A 17,186-nucleotide genomic window follows, 5' to 3' on the forward strand; every position below is an offset into this window, starting at 1 on the left:
TCTTTGTAAACATGCAAGACACATTTCTTTAGTGTTTGTACAAATTTGTTTGTGTATTGATGTTACATGTGATCTTGTGTTTGTTTTTTTTTCCTTGGGTTGTTCATTTTTCTTCCCTGTTTGATATTATTTGCTGTTTTTTCTTCAGCTAAACGGGACACTGTATGAGTGTTCCCACAGCCTGTAACTCAAAGAAGCTTGGAGACTGGAGGCCAAGGTCTTTTCATGTTAGAGCCCACCTGGAACAATGGGGAAAAGGGGTTCGAAAACTCCACTAGAAAAGCAGTAAGAAATAGGGGGAAAGTGCACACTTTTATGACAATGCTTAATCAGACACCAAAATCATTCAACACATCTTACAAAGAAAAAAATTAATCAGATTTTCACACTTATTAGCCCATTCTCATTATGTAGAAAAGGGGACATTTATTATTATTCAATCAATAGTACAAGACTTTTCTTTCAATTTTTACACTTTTTTGCATTTCAGCACTGACCGTAGTATAGTTTCCTGTGTAAGTATTACAATCGTTTTTTTTAATAGAATCTGCAAAGGACTGGCGTCCCATCCAGGGTCAAGTTCCATCTTGTGTCCTGTGCTTCCTAAATAGGTTCCTGCTTGCTGCTGCAATTCTTTCCAGAAATAAGCATCTTTCTACGAAAGAATGCTATATTTATCCTTTTTTTTGTTTTGTGGTTAAGAAATATCAAGCAATTAATTAAAGTGATTCCAGACCCTTTCTATAGAAGCTGCCATCCTACAGGTGTGACCAACAAGGGTTCTCTATTCCACGCATACAAAATTCAACTAGAATGTGTCTCTGTCTCCTTTTAACTGCCTGTTAATTATCAGACTTTCAGCCTTACCATTTCAAGTAGGAGAAAAGCCACACTTTATTCACATAACTTTTTCTGATTCTCTGCAATTGGAAAGCCAATTAAAATGTTTTATTCAAGCAAGGATTTCATAGTGAAATCCTGTATGCCATTCTGCAAAGGACTGGTCGACTGCCATGCAAATATCATAACTTTTGTGGCACTATCCTATCTTCCAATCCAATTCATACAGGGATTCAAAAATAATATCAAAGTTCAGGAGTCTCTGAAATGCTCCTTGATCCCCACTAAAAATTCATTACATTGGTAGAAGTAAAGAAACAATGTCATTTCTTCAGTAGCAATGATGGTGCTGTATGTATGAGTATATTATAACTTCCAGATGAATGTTTTCTGCAGCCTCCTGCCTAGAACAACTTCAGATCAGGTTCATTCAGGTGAAATTGTAATCTCAACGTAAAAATGTTTAGTAACGTCTCAGGAAATAATCACTATTTCCAAGACCCTTTCCCTTAAAAGGAAAAAGGGACTTGGGTGGTGTTAAAAACGTTTGAAGATATTTGCAAAGAAGGCAGAAACAAAATGTAGTCCAATCAAAACATAAATTAATATTTTATCTGGTCACTGTGAGAATGCAAATAGATTAGAGCTGGCTTCATCAAACTGTTTTCATTTCACATACTTACTGTAGTGTTGAGTATGAATTATCTCAATCAAGGATTTGCTAGTCAAGACATTATTTTATCTTGCTTTCCAATAAATTTGAGTGCTTTGGAGGGATTCAAAGCCAATTTACTAATACAGAATTAAAAGCGAAGCTTTTCACCCATTAAAAGGAATGACAACCTCATTATTAATCAAATCATCTAAATTATCTAAACACAAAGCAGTCACATTACAAATATTTTAGAAAGAAAGCTCTTAGAACCAGCTAGAACAAAAACACCACAATAGTGAATTCATATTTCTTCTTATGGAAAACATCTTAGAATTGCTGAAGAGAGTATGGTTTCACACCTCAAAAAATCAATATAGACAATAAATCCTTACATTTACAGTATATAGTGCTTTTCTGGACACTCCACTCAAAGCGCTTTACAGGTAATGGGGATCCCCTCCACCACCATTTTGCAGCCCCACCTGGATGATGTGACGGCAGCCATAGTGCACCAGTCTGCTCCCCACACACCAGCTCTCAGCTCTCAGCTCTCAGGGGGAGGAGAACAGAGTCATGAAGCCAGTTCAGATATGGGGGTTATTAGGAGGCCACGATTGGTAAGGGCTGATGGGAAATTTCGATGGGAAAGACGCCAGGGTAACACCCCTTCACTTTTCAAGAAATGCCCTGGGCATTTTAATGACCACAGAAATCAGAACCTCAGTTTTACATCTCATCCAAAGAACTGCACCTTTTTACAGTTTAGTGTCCCCGTATTAGGACCCACACAGACTGCAGGGTGAGCGCCCCCTGCTGGCCCCACTAACACCTCTTCCAGCAGCAGACTTTGTTTTTCCCAGGAGTCTCCCATCCAGGTACTGACCAGGCTCACACCTGCTGAGCTCCACTGGGCTGCCAGTGGTGAGTTGCAGAGTGATGTGGCTGCTGGCTGGCAGTAGATAGTGAAAGGGGTTACTATGCTGGTTAAGGCCTAGTGCAGAAATCTCTTGTTTTTCCTTTGTGCCATCAGGGCCTTGTGAATAGACTCCTTATGAGATTCCCTGTGCAACAGTGATGTTGAGGGTCTGTGAGCAGGGCTCCCCGCAGGAGTGATGTTGGGGGTCTGTGAGCAGGGATCCCTGCAGCAGTGATGTTGAGGGTCTGTGAGCGGGGCAGCTATGATGTTGGGGGTCTGTGAGCAGAGCAACAGTGATGTTGGGGGTCTGCGAGCAGAGCAGCAGTGATGTTGGGGGTCTGTGAGTGGGGTTCCCCACAGCAGTGCAATCGGGTGTCCTCACCTTCCGGCACTACAGCTGCCCCTGCTGTGCCAAGCCCCCCCGAGTCTGCAGTGTTATCAGTGAGAGCCTCCTCTGCGGCACTGTGGCTTGAGCGAGGAGCAGATGGGTCCTTCAGCCTGTGGAGTCTTCACAGCTCCGGGGCTGGAGTGAGGCTCTTAATCAGGGCCCTGCTGATCAATACATGGTAATCACCAACTGATGAGGCACAGAAGGAGAAATAGCTGTGTATTGAGATATAAGCTAAACAAAATTGAATTTTTGACATTTAAAATGTGAGCATCAGTTTCAGCAATCAGCTTATCCTAGTATCGTAAGAGACAGTATCCCTCACTTCTGACCAATGCTCCGAGATCATCTTAGGAAATACAGGAGAAAGCTGATATGGGATATTTAGAGCAATGCTGAAAGTAATTGGCACAATTATTCCCTTACATTATCTTTTTTCCACAGAATTTACTCTCTTTTATAGGAAGGCATTATAAAATGTTTTGTTTTCAATTTGTTGAAGATAAGCTGCTTGTGAAATGTCTTTGAATATATTCAGAAGTCACTTAATTTACAGTGTTACAAAATTATTATTTTTTATTCAGAGTGCACTTGTGAGTGCTTTTGTTTTACGTTTAACAAAACTTTAAACTTTTACAAGTTTAACTTCAATGTCTTTTTATTGCAGAACAGAAATGTAAAATGAAGAAAGACTTGTAGTATCACTGTATCTTACAATAATTTGACAAACGAGTCGTACGTATAGCACATTCATTAGGTAAAATATGTCAAAGGTAAATTTTCTGCAGCTTCTGTTAGCATTGATTTCTTGCCCATTACTGACTCTGCTTTACTACACTGAGGGATGAAGTACATCTGCAGTGAATCAGAACATATGAACATTCACACACTCACACCAGGAATGAACCTACCAGCATGTCTGTGGACTGACGGGGGAAACTGGAGCACCTGGAGGAAACCGCACAGCCACAGGGAGAACATCCAAGACTTCACTCAGCACACGAGGGCTGGACTTGAACCCAGGGCCCCACAGCTGTAAGGCACCAATGCTAATCACCACCACACCGCCCGAGCACCGAGCACCATTATACAGTCTTTAAAACGCAACAAGAGTATTGACCAAATTGATTTTTTTTTTACTTTAATGATCTGCTATGCTAGTTATAAACTACCATAAAGCACTGTAAAACAGAGGCGGTGAAGTGTGAAAAAATATGTTACTGACTGGTTTAAATGAGCCAGATGGTATTGCAGAGCCCTGCAGTACTGATTGGTGTTTGCTGAAATGGTTATTTATTGGAGTTTAAGATTATTTTGAAGAGTCGATAGAGCTCCAAAAATAAGCAATTATGTTCTGTGTGCTCTTCAGATCATGTTTGCATTCAGTGACAGAAGGACCTTTCCAATGAATGCTTGAAAAATACTTGGAAAGATATTTACTCCTGTCCAGGAATGACATTCACAGGACACAAGGCAGGACTTTGCCTTGGATTTTACACCGATCCATCACATCACACACACACACAGGGACAATGCATGGGCAATAGTTGATCTGCCAGCATGCTTTTGGGAGTTAGGAGGACCAGGCAAGAGTGTATTTGAGCTCAAAGACAACATGCAAACTCCACAGAGAAGGACTCAAACCCAAGACCTGTGGACAGTGAGGCAGCCTCTCCACCACATTACCCTGCAGAGCTACAGAGAGAGAGAGAAAAGACAGACGCTTCCAAGTGCAATGAAATTACAGAGTAAAAATTTTGTCATTAACACAAAATATACAAAGGCAAAGCTGAGAAATAATAAGTTGTTGGCTGTTCTCATAATGAATAGTTTCCACATCTAAATGTGGCAGGTGGTTGGAACAGTTGTTACTTGTCACCTCAATTCTGTATTCCAGTGCTTTTGTATCCAATTGTAGTTGTTGTGGCTCCAAAGCATTGTGAAGGCTGGAACTCATCTATGGTATCTGAAAATAGCTAAACCATGCAACACAAGGACAATGCATTTTATTACAAAATCACTGTTCAAGATTAAAGACTTATTAGGACTAATTTGAGGTTTAAATCTTCATTTGTAATAAACCTGTTGGAATATGTGACACGTAAAAACACCTACCTAAATTATTAATGCAAATTATGTGATACTTCAGTAGATAGAATAAGCAGGAACTATACAATACTATAGCAGATTTAGCACACATATAGACATTGACTAGTAGACTAATTGGCTACTTGGAGACATAGAAAGACCTAAAAAGAAAACATTAATTTACTCTCAACATTAGCAGCCATACATCAGAATTATGAAAGAGAGTGACTATTAATGAAGGGAAAGGCGCAATGCAAATGTCAACTTGGCTGTGTGAAGATGCTGCGTGCTCACAGTGCGGCCTTGTCCTCTGTCTGCGTCTTTAACTCCACAGCTTGAAATACAGCACTATTAAAGTGTGGTGATGAAACTGACAGGGATGTGCCCATCATATTTGCATGGGAGGATGTTAGACAAGAAATCACTTCAAATGCAGTGGAACAGTTAATAAAAAACCATATCAGTGTTTCTATCAGATTCTATTCCAGACATCATACCTGCTTGATGCTTCATAGGCTTCTTGGGGGAAGTAGTTGCACACCTGAATCGGTGACATGATTGTATTTGATAAGTTTGGTCTGAAAGCAAAATCCATTAGGTGGAGGTTTATGTTATGAGCTTTATTGTCGTGATATAAAATGCACCATCCGAGAGCACATCTGTAAACAGCACCCAGCATTTAAAGCAGTTTCTTTTGGGGGGGACGGGGTTTCACATGGGTTATTGTGATAATGAGAGATAAATTGTTCTTCTATTTTCTAACCATTTAACCAAAACACTGAGGAGGGGACCTGTTTAGGTGTCTTTTAGTGAGGTTGGTATGCAGATCCCATATCTTCAAAAAGCACTTAAGTGTTCGGCATGCTACTTCTAGGAATTTCAGTCATTAGAAGACTAAAGTAATACAATGGCAATTAGATTAGATATGACAAACCAGATTGGAGTCCTGATGCTCTTCTGTGGCTATGATCCATGAATATTTAAACACTCAGTGCCAGAGAGATTCAAAGGGACCTTGTGCTTTCTTTCGTAAAGTATAAAACACGTTTCCACGCTTATTGAATCAAGCCTTTTGATTTGCGGTGAAAATCGAGTGTCGTTTTTGACGTTATTTGTGAAATGACACGGTAGTTTTAGCCACTGCACGAAATCTGTAATAAGTAAAAGGTCCAAGTAATTATCAGTAGCCGTATTAGAAGCACTGCATTTGAACGCAATACCTCGTCCATTTGAAACAGATCCTTCATCACATAGAATCATCAGCCTCATAACCACTGGAGATACTCTGCTCAGTGCTGCCTCTGTCAGGCACTGGTCACAGAACTACAGGGCGTGTGTGAAGTGAGTAAATCACCTCTGTGGAGAAGGCATGCCTTTCAGCGCAATGAAACGTGGCAGAGACAAACACCAGATGGTGGAAATGAAGATGCCTGGATGTTATTTACACCCTGAGGTGTGTTGAAAATGTCTCCATCCATCTTGTGCGGCGTGCTTGCCTGGCGCTGGGCCGTGTCACGAGCAGGTACGTGCCCCTGGCCATCTGCTGAAGCCCACACGGCAGGCGCAGACACAGGTGGGCTCGCGGGCCAGAGCAGGCGGGCTGGACCTGCCTGTGACAGCCCCGCGTTCCCTGGCTGAGGGGGTCAGCTCGTGGGCTGAAGGATGTGCGAAGGGTGGCTGAGTTCTGGGGGGCAATGATGCCCATGCAAATATCACGTGTCCAGGCTTCACTTTCCAGAAAGGTGAAGGAGGAGATTACCTTGAAGGACTACCTTGGTAAATTTACGGTAGGACTTCTGCTGTAGTTCTGTGCTTTTGCTGCTGCTCCCCTTTGCTTTAATAGGAATACCGTGGTATACCATGGTAGATGATTATAGGGAATGGTTGCCACAGCACACCACTGTATTCTTGTGATCTGGTGGGGTAAAGCACAGGGAAAGTATGGTGTAACGTCTGGAAACCGTAGGAATATGATGGTAAAACACCAAATGTCCTTTGGTGATTTTACCAAGATTAAGGTTCTGAGGGAGCTTTGTGAAAAGGCTTTCTCAGCCTGTTTAGCACCAGGTCCCATTCTGCAGCAGAGGAGGGGGAGCATCATGAACCCTTTGTCATACACCCATCGCTTCCTCTTACAGCCCTGAATCAGCTCTCAGTTTGTCTCTATTGATCTATCTCCCAGCATCTGAAAGGTAATAAAGCACGTAAAAGTGTCCTTAATTACAGTTCTGACATCTAGGCCCCACTTAGATCAGAGTAACATGATGAATGCCTTCGACAGGAGTAACTCTCCACAAAATTAAATTAGAATTTAAAACAGTGCATCACGAATTAGAAGACATGATTAAATGCAGCTTGTGTGATAGGGCTGTACTTTGTTACTTATGACACTAGCTGATAGCTCAGAATTTTGAGTTTTCCTTTTCCCTTCCGAAAAGTACTTTTAAAAAAGCTGTTGCATAATGACAAAATACTGTAAAGTGGAAGATATAAATAAAATCCTGTATATGTTATTTCATAATGCATCATATTTGACTTTTTCTTCCTAAGAAATATTCAGGGTTTTGCTTCAGACCCAGCAAAGCACAGGCTAAAGTAATTTCTGTGGCGTGTTTGTCCCTGGGGCCACAGCTGGAAATGAGATGTGACATTGCAGAGGTGCTCAGTGCTCTCTGATGTTAACATGAAAGCAATTTAAAACAGTGCTGCAGGAGCGCAGAAGAAACACAGTAAAGGTGATCAGGGAGGAATGGCAAAAAAACAGCTTCATTTTTCAGGATGACTGGTATGATTCCATGGGCATAAAAAGAATATGAAATTGTATGTAAAACTAGTAAGTGAATGAACGCTGCATTTTAAAGAAAGGGGTATTTTAGTGATCCAGAACAACCTTTAAGAAGTCCCAGAGCAGGCAGGAACTCGAGCAGTGGTGGCTGCTTCCCGCGGTAAAAGACCAGGGAGAATCGCTGAAGCACCAAACAGGCCGTTTTTAACACTGATCCAAATAACACATGTGGGAATCTGCAGAGGTTCACTCCACTTGTCGCCCTCCTTATGGATGATGTTGCCTTCGACTAGCTCCTTGTCAATGTAGCTTAATGGCCTCAAACCTATTGACCTCAGCAATGTTTGAACACAGCTCAGAGGGACTTTGATTTTTGTTACACTAATTCACCCCCATGCTTCAGTGAAATATTGAACTCACGTGCTGTAAATCCTTTGGTTTCATTCCTGATGTTTTTTAAGTAAGATTGAGAAATATACCTACTGGGAATATACACTACAGACATAGATATATATGGTATGTACTGTATGTCTATATTTCAACCAGCTTTCTTTTTCATTCTTGTTTCGCTGAGGTTTAACATAATAGGACCCACTGTTTGGGAAACAGTGGAATGAATTAGCATTTGCACAGACACTGAAGATAAGGATTTCACACAGTGACTGAACTGTACATTTCTGTATTTTACATTAATATTTCTCTGTAAATAGCTTTCTGTATATTTTACTTTTCTTTCTGACCTTTTCTAATATTAAATTATTGCTTTTAGTTCTAAGTACAAGTTTTTATTTCTCCTTTCATCGCATAATCTATTTCAGTAGTTTGGTCTAATTATGAATTAACAAGCCAACAAATAAAAAGAGCCAAAGGTCTGTACTGACACAGACCCACTCATTTATAAGGAAGAAACAAACAACACACAAACTTGGACATTGAGACTGATCATTTAGAAGCTGGAACTGGTATGGTTGAGTTTAAAAGCCACCAACAGGGAAGATGCTGTTATTGGCCTAATGTTACCTTTCAGGCTGGATATACAGTAATTCAGGGAACAGATGTGTTGGCACCACTGGAGAACAGTGGCCACGATAGGGTAATGTCTGATATACAGTATACTTTAAATCTCTCAAGTTGTAATAAAAAATGAGTGTTCACAGTTTAGTAAAAGTATCTATGAAGCCATAAATACACATGAATGGTTGTACTACAAAAAAAATAATTTTAGCGGTTATTATGAACTAATAACTTGAATTATCGGGAGTATGGGTTAAATTGTCCAACGGGGAAATTAATAGAAAAATCAGAAAGAAGAGAGCTCTCTCTACAGGATGCATAAAAGAGCCCAAGATTCAAAGATAGAAAAGGATCATACCAAGCTCCAGGAGCAGCTGAAAACAAGATATTAGAGTCGCCAAGAGAGAGAAAATAACATTGCAACAGAGGCAAAAAAAATAAAATAAAGCCAGGGATTCTCTACACAACAGCAAAAGAACTGTTAAGGCAGAAATAAATAGTTCATGAGATAACGGGAGAGAGGTAATGGAAGATGACAAAGAAATAGTACACACACCAAATGAATATTTCATATAGATTTCAACAATGGAAGACATCAAGAACAGGTCCAGCCAGGTGGTGGAAGCCCAAACTCTGGCCTTCCATGAAAAATGGCTGGATGAAAAGTCAGATTTACTTCCTGATAAAATACCAAAGGAGTGAACGGGGCTGAATGGCAACTTTTGTTACGTCCCGACATGACTGGGAAAGCCTCAAGACTTCAACAAGCATAACTATCTCGGAAATACAGAAAAGCATACAGTATAGCCCTATCTGAGGGCGGCATTCTGTTGCTTTTCCCATTCTGTTGTTTAAATGTAGGATTTCAATAAGAACATCTTATTACATGGGTGGCTGGTTTATTGAACTGCATTGACAGAGGGAACCATTGCAGGCAGAAGAAAAGTTCATTAAAATTCTGCTAACACTGAAAAATTCAATAATCCCTCCACAAGTTCCAGATGAGCAGGGTTGATTACAAAGATTCATTATTCAGTCCTTTTTGTAAAGGCTTTGTTAGTTCTTTCTTGGTCTAAATACTCCATCTAATTAATCTCTCTACATGTTTCATGTTCAGCTGTGAGAATATGTTCAGTGAGAAAATGGCTCACTCGTTTGTTTTCTTTTCCAATTGCATTTGTTTACCACCCCGGTACTCTTAATCTCTGCTTTTCACATATAATGCCAAATGAGTTATTTTTATCCCGATTTTACTTTGTAATTTATTTCAGAATTGGGCAACTGAAACACTTACTTTTAATTTTTGCTATTTCAGAATCATAGTTTCACAGATCTACTGTACCTTCTACCTGAAAATGACCAAACTCCTGATGACAAAAATGGGTTCAGCACTGCCTGTGTCACATGTGAGAGCAAACTCTTGAGCTGACCTAAATTGAAAAATAAAGTGCTAGTGTACTTCCCATTACTTACTTTAATACCAGAATTTAACTACCTGTGGTTTTTCCGGACATTCATAACAGAAGCCACATTGATTTAAAACAAGACAGTTATTGTTAAAATGCTTAAACAATGTCATTGAACATGTACCCAAATTAGAACTCAGTTTCCCTCAGACATATGTAATTTATAATGTAAGTGGTATGAGCTGTGGACTGTCTGACCTTTAACCCTTTTAACCTTTAAGGTCAGAAGCCATTTTGTTCAATCACAATCAGCCATCTTTTAAGATTGACATGGTTGTTTGTTATCATTGAACTACTGTGGACTCTGAACCATGGAGGTCTACCTAGTCATTTTCCTAAAGTAAACATCTTCAATAATCCATGATGCAGTACTGATTTTGTAGGAAAACTGCAATTAAGTAAGTACAAATTCTTCCCTACATGTTACAATGTTGACAGGGATATGGGGTGAGAGCAGAAATGTTCTGGGGAAACAAACTTTGAATTAAAAAACTGCTAGGTCATCCTGTCATCAGGAATACCAGGCTAAGTAAAGTTACAGAAATGTGAAATTAGCACAGCTGGCCTAATACCAAATATGTTTATGTTTACATTTGCCTACAAATACCTATGCATGGGCTCTACAGAGAAATCAGTACTGCTACTACAGAGCTCAACAGTACTGTTCTCTTCAGCGTCTTCCTGAATTTGTTCGGCAGACCTGGGCCCGAGTACCCGCTAAGACTACGGTACATTTTACTTCTGGTAGACATCTTGTTCACCAGCACAGGCGCTTATATTGCTCCAGTGCCTTTTTGTAAAAAGTGGAGGCATTTTTGCTGCATTTAGTCTAATTAAAACAGCAGGAAAACAATTTGAAAGAGTTCGCGGATCAAAAAAAGAGCGGTGCAGTTCGAAAAAAAATGCAGAGACAGCAAGACATTAAATACTTGCTCTGGGCAATTAGCTTCAAAGGTTTCCCTTAAAAGGTACTGGCCTCTGTTGTGCGTTTCAGTTATTTTTAATGAGCTCTTAAAGACTTTGTCATGGGTTCTCCGCGAAAAAGATTACTGACTTGGTCATTTTTAGGGGAAAAAAACATATTCCGTTTCTGTCTCGTCTGGAAGTTATTTCACTAAGAAACATGGATTTCAAATGGATGACAGATCTTCACATCAACAGCCAGAATTCCCAGATTTATTCCACTGTCCATTTCCTAATTAACAACACCTTATCACTTTCTCACTACAATCCTAAACAATGTCGCCTCGGTTAAGAAAGGGCTTCGTTTTTATTTTAGCAGGATTAGTCTCTGCTAAAGGGGCATAGAGGGGAATTAGCGTATTGGTCACTTTCCGAAATACACTGCTGCTGAAGATGATCTCAAGATCGGCTTCACCTGAAACCGGACGACCAGGAGCCTCAGACAAGTTACTGTGTATCAGCATTCCAGACCACAGTGGGCTGGTTCGTTGACGGTGCAACATTCGTTTTTATGTTTTAAAAAAGGATTTACCAAACTTTTGTAATAACATGGAAACGTACGCAGGTCAGGTTGTGTTTTCCGTTTGCCATCTCTTTCCTTTTAAAACCTCATTCTTTTTATTAACTGCTTTGTCGAGAGTTTATGAATAAACCTGTTGGTGTTCCCTCTGCAGTAGCTCAATTAAGGACGGAGTGAAACAGGTTTATTGTTTGTGTTGGTATCACAATTGACATCATATCGAACGTCAGTTTACAGAACTTTTTTAAAGTAAAAACGAGTCATTTAACAAATTGTATTTTTTTAATTCGTGCATACAGTTTTGAAAATGTAAATCGGGCCGTGTTTTGATAGGATGTGAAGCGTTAGCTATCGTTTTTCACATCCTCATTTTATTTTTTCACTTGTGCCGGAAGAAAGCGGACAGCGCTGAATTGTCTGAGCTGAAATAACAGTGAATTAGAAGGCGCCGGTTTATTTGGAGTTCTAAGCTGTGCCGTCTCATTGAGCTGTAATTGATTTCTGCTACAGGCCATCTTTCAGCACACCGCAAGGAGACAGTTTGCTTTAAGTGCACCATAATCGCAAATTAGTAAATGAATGCCACATTACTGGCAGCGAATAGTCGTAGAAATGGTAATGATGTATTTGTAACGAGTAAAAAAAAAAAGATAAATATTGTATTTCTCCTGTGCACCTGTGCTTCAGATAACTTGATCATCCTCTCTCCACCGAGACGCACTTATCGCTGCATGAGCTCCGTGAAGGTGTCCCCCCAGACAGCACAAACAATTAAACCCACCTCACTCGTCTGTGCTGCTTTCGATTCCGAGATATAGCGCCTTGTTTTTCTGACACTCACTCTGCCCCCCAGCAACGACGGAGGGGAACCGGACCGGTCTCATTCATTAGTGCTGCGTTTCTGCCGTTAAAAGTAGCGTTTGTGCTGCTTTCGTTCCCGAGATATAGTGGCTTGTTGAAAAGGACACAGTTACGAATTATTGAGACGTGTTACCCTGCATGTAAGAACCTGCAGTTGCTCGCTAATGTTCGCCTTTTAAGGCTACATCCGCAACGCTTCTGATTAGGGTATGATATTGGTGACAATTTAAATTTTCCTGTTCACACAAGCGCACAGAAGATACTGCTATTAAAAGCAAAATCAACTGCCGCCCCCCACCCGGTCACACAGAGAAACAAAGTTGCAGAAGTGTTCCTCTCGCACCGGTAACAGAGCGCTTGAACTCGGCAGACGGGGTCACTGGAGGTCACAGTCGCCGTGCATGGTCACGTCTTCACCCGAAAAACAAGGCGCTATATCTCGGGAACGAAAGCAGCACAAAGGTAGCACTAAGAAATGAGGTGGGTTTCGTCGTTTGTGCTGTCTGTAGGGGGGGGCAACTTCGCGGAGCTCAGAGTTTGGTGTTTAGGGTGCGATCTGTAGCTGCCCTGACTCTCTTCAATGTGCGGTTTAAGATTTCCTGACTGTAAAAACGGTAAGACGACCTGGAAAATTAGAGGGCGTTATTCATTGTGTAGTAAGCAGCCCTGAGACTCAATTTCAAACGGTTTTGATAGAAGGGTGAATGTACCCATATGGCAGTCCTTCGTGACGGTTTGACGTTGAGATTGAAAATAAAAAAAGATTCTGATAATGGACTCCTCTCAGTTTTGCATTGAGAGCACAGATACTTATTCGTTTAGTGAAAAGAAGTAAAAATGCTTTGTTGATGCATTCTTTACAAGTCTTACAGTACCAGGTACAGTATGATGAGTAGGGAGACTGACAGACTGCTTTGTTTACCATGCAGTATTACACTGAGACGAAGGTGAAGGAGCTGCCCCTTTAAAGGACATGAGACGGCCACATGTTGTTGATATCAAGTGATTATGGGATGCTCTCTTGAAGGTGTTTCTAATGAGTGAAAGTCACTAGACTAAGGGGACTTAGAAGCCATGTGTTACCTGCATACTGCAGGTGAAGGTTTGGGGGGTAATGTCTCGATTACAAGGCTCACTGGTCAAGAGTAGAAGCCAGTCAGACGCCGAAGAAATACCTCAGCAGAATCACAAATTCAAATATACAATATCTGCTTGGTATTCCTAATGAACCAAATGTTTTTTTTTTTTAATAAAACAATATATGCATCAGACTGAAATGTGTCGTTTCTTTGCTGCATTTTTTCATGATTTCCCCCCAAAAATAAGTTTACTGCAGACCACAGCTTGAGCAGGCTCTGTCCATGGTGCTGATGGGAGCCTGTTGAGGACCAGGGCAGTATCGCACGCCAGGAGTGAACCTGTCTGTGTGGAAATGTGCAACACGGGCACGTGCTCAGACTCTGTAGGCAGTGATTACATTTCCAGTGTTTTTCGAGGGGCTATCTAAATTAGAAAAAGCACAGGTTTGGGATGTAATAATTATAAAGTATTTGTAATGTAGGATTACTAACTTGATCAATTAATTACTCATATAAGAATAAATATTTTCTTGCACTTTTTTATTCATCTCAAAGTTGTTGGTTTTCTGTGATTATAGAAAGGTGTAGCTCTACATTTATTGCTGCGATTTGTTCATGGTCCAAGATATAACTAAGAATGAAGTAGATAAAGATAGCAAAATTTATGGAACCAATCTGGTCTATTACACTAGCTTTATTAAATTTATTGTACAGGATAGCCCTAGAAATATATATAGAGAAATGCATTGATAAATATAGCTATTATATTGCAAGCTCATTAATCATTGTTATATTGCAAGCTCATTAATCTATGTTTTATAACTTAATAAACCAGCTACTCTACTTTATATCATAAAAATAAATCTTATGAGTATGCAGGCATCTTCCCCAAGTGCATCGTGGGTGTTCATTGAAATCGTGCTGCAGAAGCACTTGCTTGAACAGTACAGGTACAGCACATTACAAGGCATTTTACAGATGTATTTAACCTCTAACAATCCTGGACAGGTGGTTCAGAGGTCTCATCCACAAGTCCTGAAGCCAAATCTGTAGGCGAACCAGTTTCAGAAACAACTGTCCCCAATATTATACTCCAGTTAAAGCGCCTGCCCTCACTGTAGAGACTAGACTATAATTCTTAATTGCCATTTATTTTAAACATTAAGAACTCGATGTGTTTGTTATTGTGAGTCACTGGATTATTTCAGTGGACGTTGGTTTGTAGCTTTTATTGAAAAATGCTTCAGTGCAATACCTCTGGACCTGATTGTCAGCACTGCCTCATCCTTAAATGTCATCTTATTGTTCTCAACTTTCTGGTTCAGCTTTACAATCCTTGACCGATATCTAGGTTCAACCAAAGTGTTAAACACTTTTGCCAGTGAGGGATCGTGTATTTTCCCTTCATTAACTTCGTGTAATTTACTATTTACTGTGGCTACTGGTTTATATGACTATACTCTGCTGAGCTTCACAGGCCTGGGTTTTACTCCTAATGAGAACCACACCTGATTCAGAACCATTAAAACAAGGTGGCTTTTAGTTGAAATGATACAGTGATTTTGGTTTATTAAGGTATAGGCAAGGCTGCTAAATCTTGATTACAGGCTATTACAAGACTTTGAACCTTGCAAAATATTAAGTACCAGTTTGAGGGTGGTGCATATTAGCTTTCAGAATTTAGGATTAGGCGGAGTTACTATTGTCCTAAATGTATTTGCATGTATTAAAAGCAGAAAAATGTCTACTCAGGCTGAAATTTGATGGCATGTGCTGTTCCTAAGAATATCCCTAATTTGGCACAGTATCTTGTAAAACAAATGGACTAACGATTGAGATAATTGATCAAAGCTCTTGCAAGTGAATGAGATTAAATAATGCTTGGCTACAAGTTTTGACCTGACCGACTCAGTTTTTGGATACAATTACTGCATGGTGCACCGCGCCTTCCCAGCTCCAGGGAGTTTCTGGGAAAAACAATTCAGATAGGAGCTAAAAAACACTCATCCTAAACCTGACTTGGGGCCTGAAATCAAGCGTTGAGCTTAAAAAGGGCCTCAGTAGTGTGTGAATACTTACCCTAACACTACCTGGGGTGTCAACTGAGCATTTCCGCGATCTATATCTGAGCCTCTCTGGGCATCTGATTTTGACATGTTCCCCAAACCAAAAAGTATGACTAGGAAACAATCGAGCCCGTTGATCAAAGCTCTTGCAAGTGAATGAGATTCGATAATGCTTGGTTACAGCTTTTGACCTGACCGACTTAGTTTTGGGATACAATTACCACGCGGTGCACCATGCCATCCAGACCCCAGAGAGTTTCAGGAAAAAAAAAAACACTTGTCCTTAACCTGACTTGGGCTAAAATCCAGCCCTCAGCTTAAAAATTGTCTTAGTAGTGTTTGAATGCTAACCTTAACACTACCTGGTGTGTCAACTGAGCATTTCCGCGATCTATACAGTAGCAGAAGACTCTAAAAAGTGACCGTGTTATTTATTTATCATTATGTTTTTATTGATAGTTTTGTCTTATTGTTGTTCTCATTTCTTTAGGTTTCTTTAATTTATTTTTATTACACATTATTTTGAACAGATAGGACCACATTAAAGTGGTTAATAATTAATAATAATTGCTTACACGTATTTAGTGCTTTTCTAGACACTCCACTCAAAGCGCTTTACAGGTAATGTCGACTCCCCTGCAGCATCCACCTGGATGATGCGACGGCACCCATAGTGCACCAGTACTCTCCCCACACACCAGCTCTCAGTGGGGAGGAGAACATAGTAATGAAGCCAATTCATAGATGGGGATTATTAGGAGGCCATGATTGGTAAGTGCAAGTTGAAAATTTGGCCTGGACGCCGGGGTTACACCCCTACTCTTTTCGAGAAACTTCCTTGGATTTTTAATGACCACAGAGTTTCAGGACCTCTGTTTTACGTCTCATCCGATGGACAGCACCTTTTTACAGTATAGTCTCCCCATCACTATACTGGGGCATTAGGACCCACATAGACTGCAGGGTGAGCGCCCCCTATTGGTCCCAATAACACCTCTTCCAGCAGCAACCTTAGCTTTTCCCAGGAGGTCTCCCATCCAGGCTCACATCTGCTGAACTTCAGTGGGTTGCCAGTTGTGAGTTGCAGGGAGATGTATCATCTGCTGGCCCTACACAAATTAATGAAGGGTTATTTGTTTCACTGACTATTTAATTAAAGACTGATGGCCCATTAATTGCACCAGCTATAAGGAAACAGAATTAGAATTGGTCATGGTGGAACTGGTGCTCACTTCCCATATTATATACTGCACATCATATTTGTAATAACTATCGAGATGGTGACACATTAGTTCTCCTGTCCATATACTTGAATTAATCTGGTCTTTCATCATCATATTAAGACATTTGTGACCCATCAGATGGAAAGGTTAATTAGTATGTAGTATAGCAGTGATATTACAGGAACATAAATGCAGCTACTACTTTTCACAATGATTAATGACTCCCAGTTCATTCCTGAAATATTGGAAAGTATTGAACTTGTCTACAGTATGTGTGTGTCAGAGAGAGTATGGGGGGTATTTTCTGGGATATCCCTCGTTC

The 17,186-nt window shown here is 40.3% G+C and overlaps 1 long non-coding RNA gene across 1 annotated transcript; it reads right to left on the reverse strand.

Moving 5' to 3' along the window:
• Positions 1-406: 406 nt before the first annotated feature.
• Positions 407-4,288, reverse strand: LOC148653014 (uncharacterized). The gene is made up of 2 exons (XR_015941574.1): positions 3,711-4,288; positions 407-2,960 (listed from the first exon to the last, which is right to left on the reverse strand). It is a non-coding gene; the product is annotated as an uncharacterized LOC148653014 (long non-coding RNA).
• Positions 4,289-17,186: the final 12,898 nt, after the last annotated feature.

Source organism: Lepisosteus platostomus, chromosome 10, assembly GCF_059453375.1.
Source record: "Lepisosteus platostomus isolate fLepPlt1 chromosome 10, fLepPlt1.hap1, whole genome shotgun sequence".
In the NCBI taxonomy this organism is placed as follows: domain Eukaryota; kingdom Metazoa; phylum Chordata; class Actinopteri; order Semionotiformes; family Lepisosteidae; genus Lepisosteus; species Lepisosteus platostomus.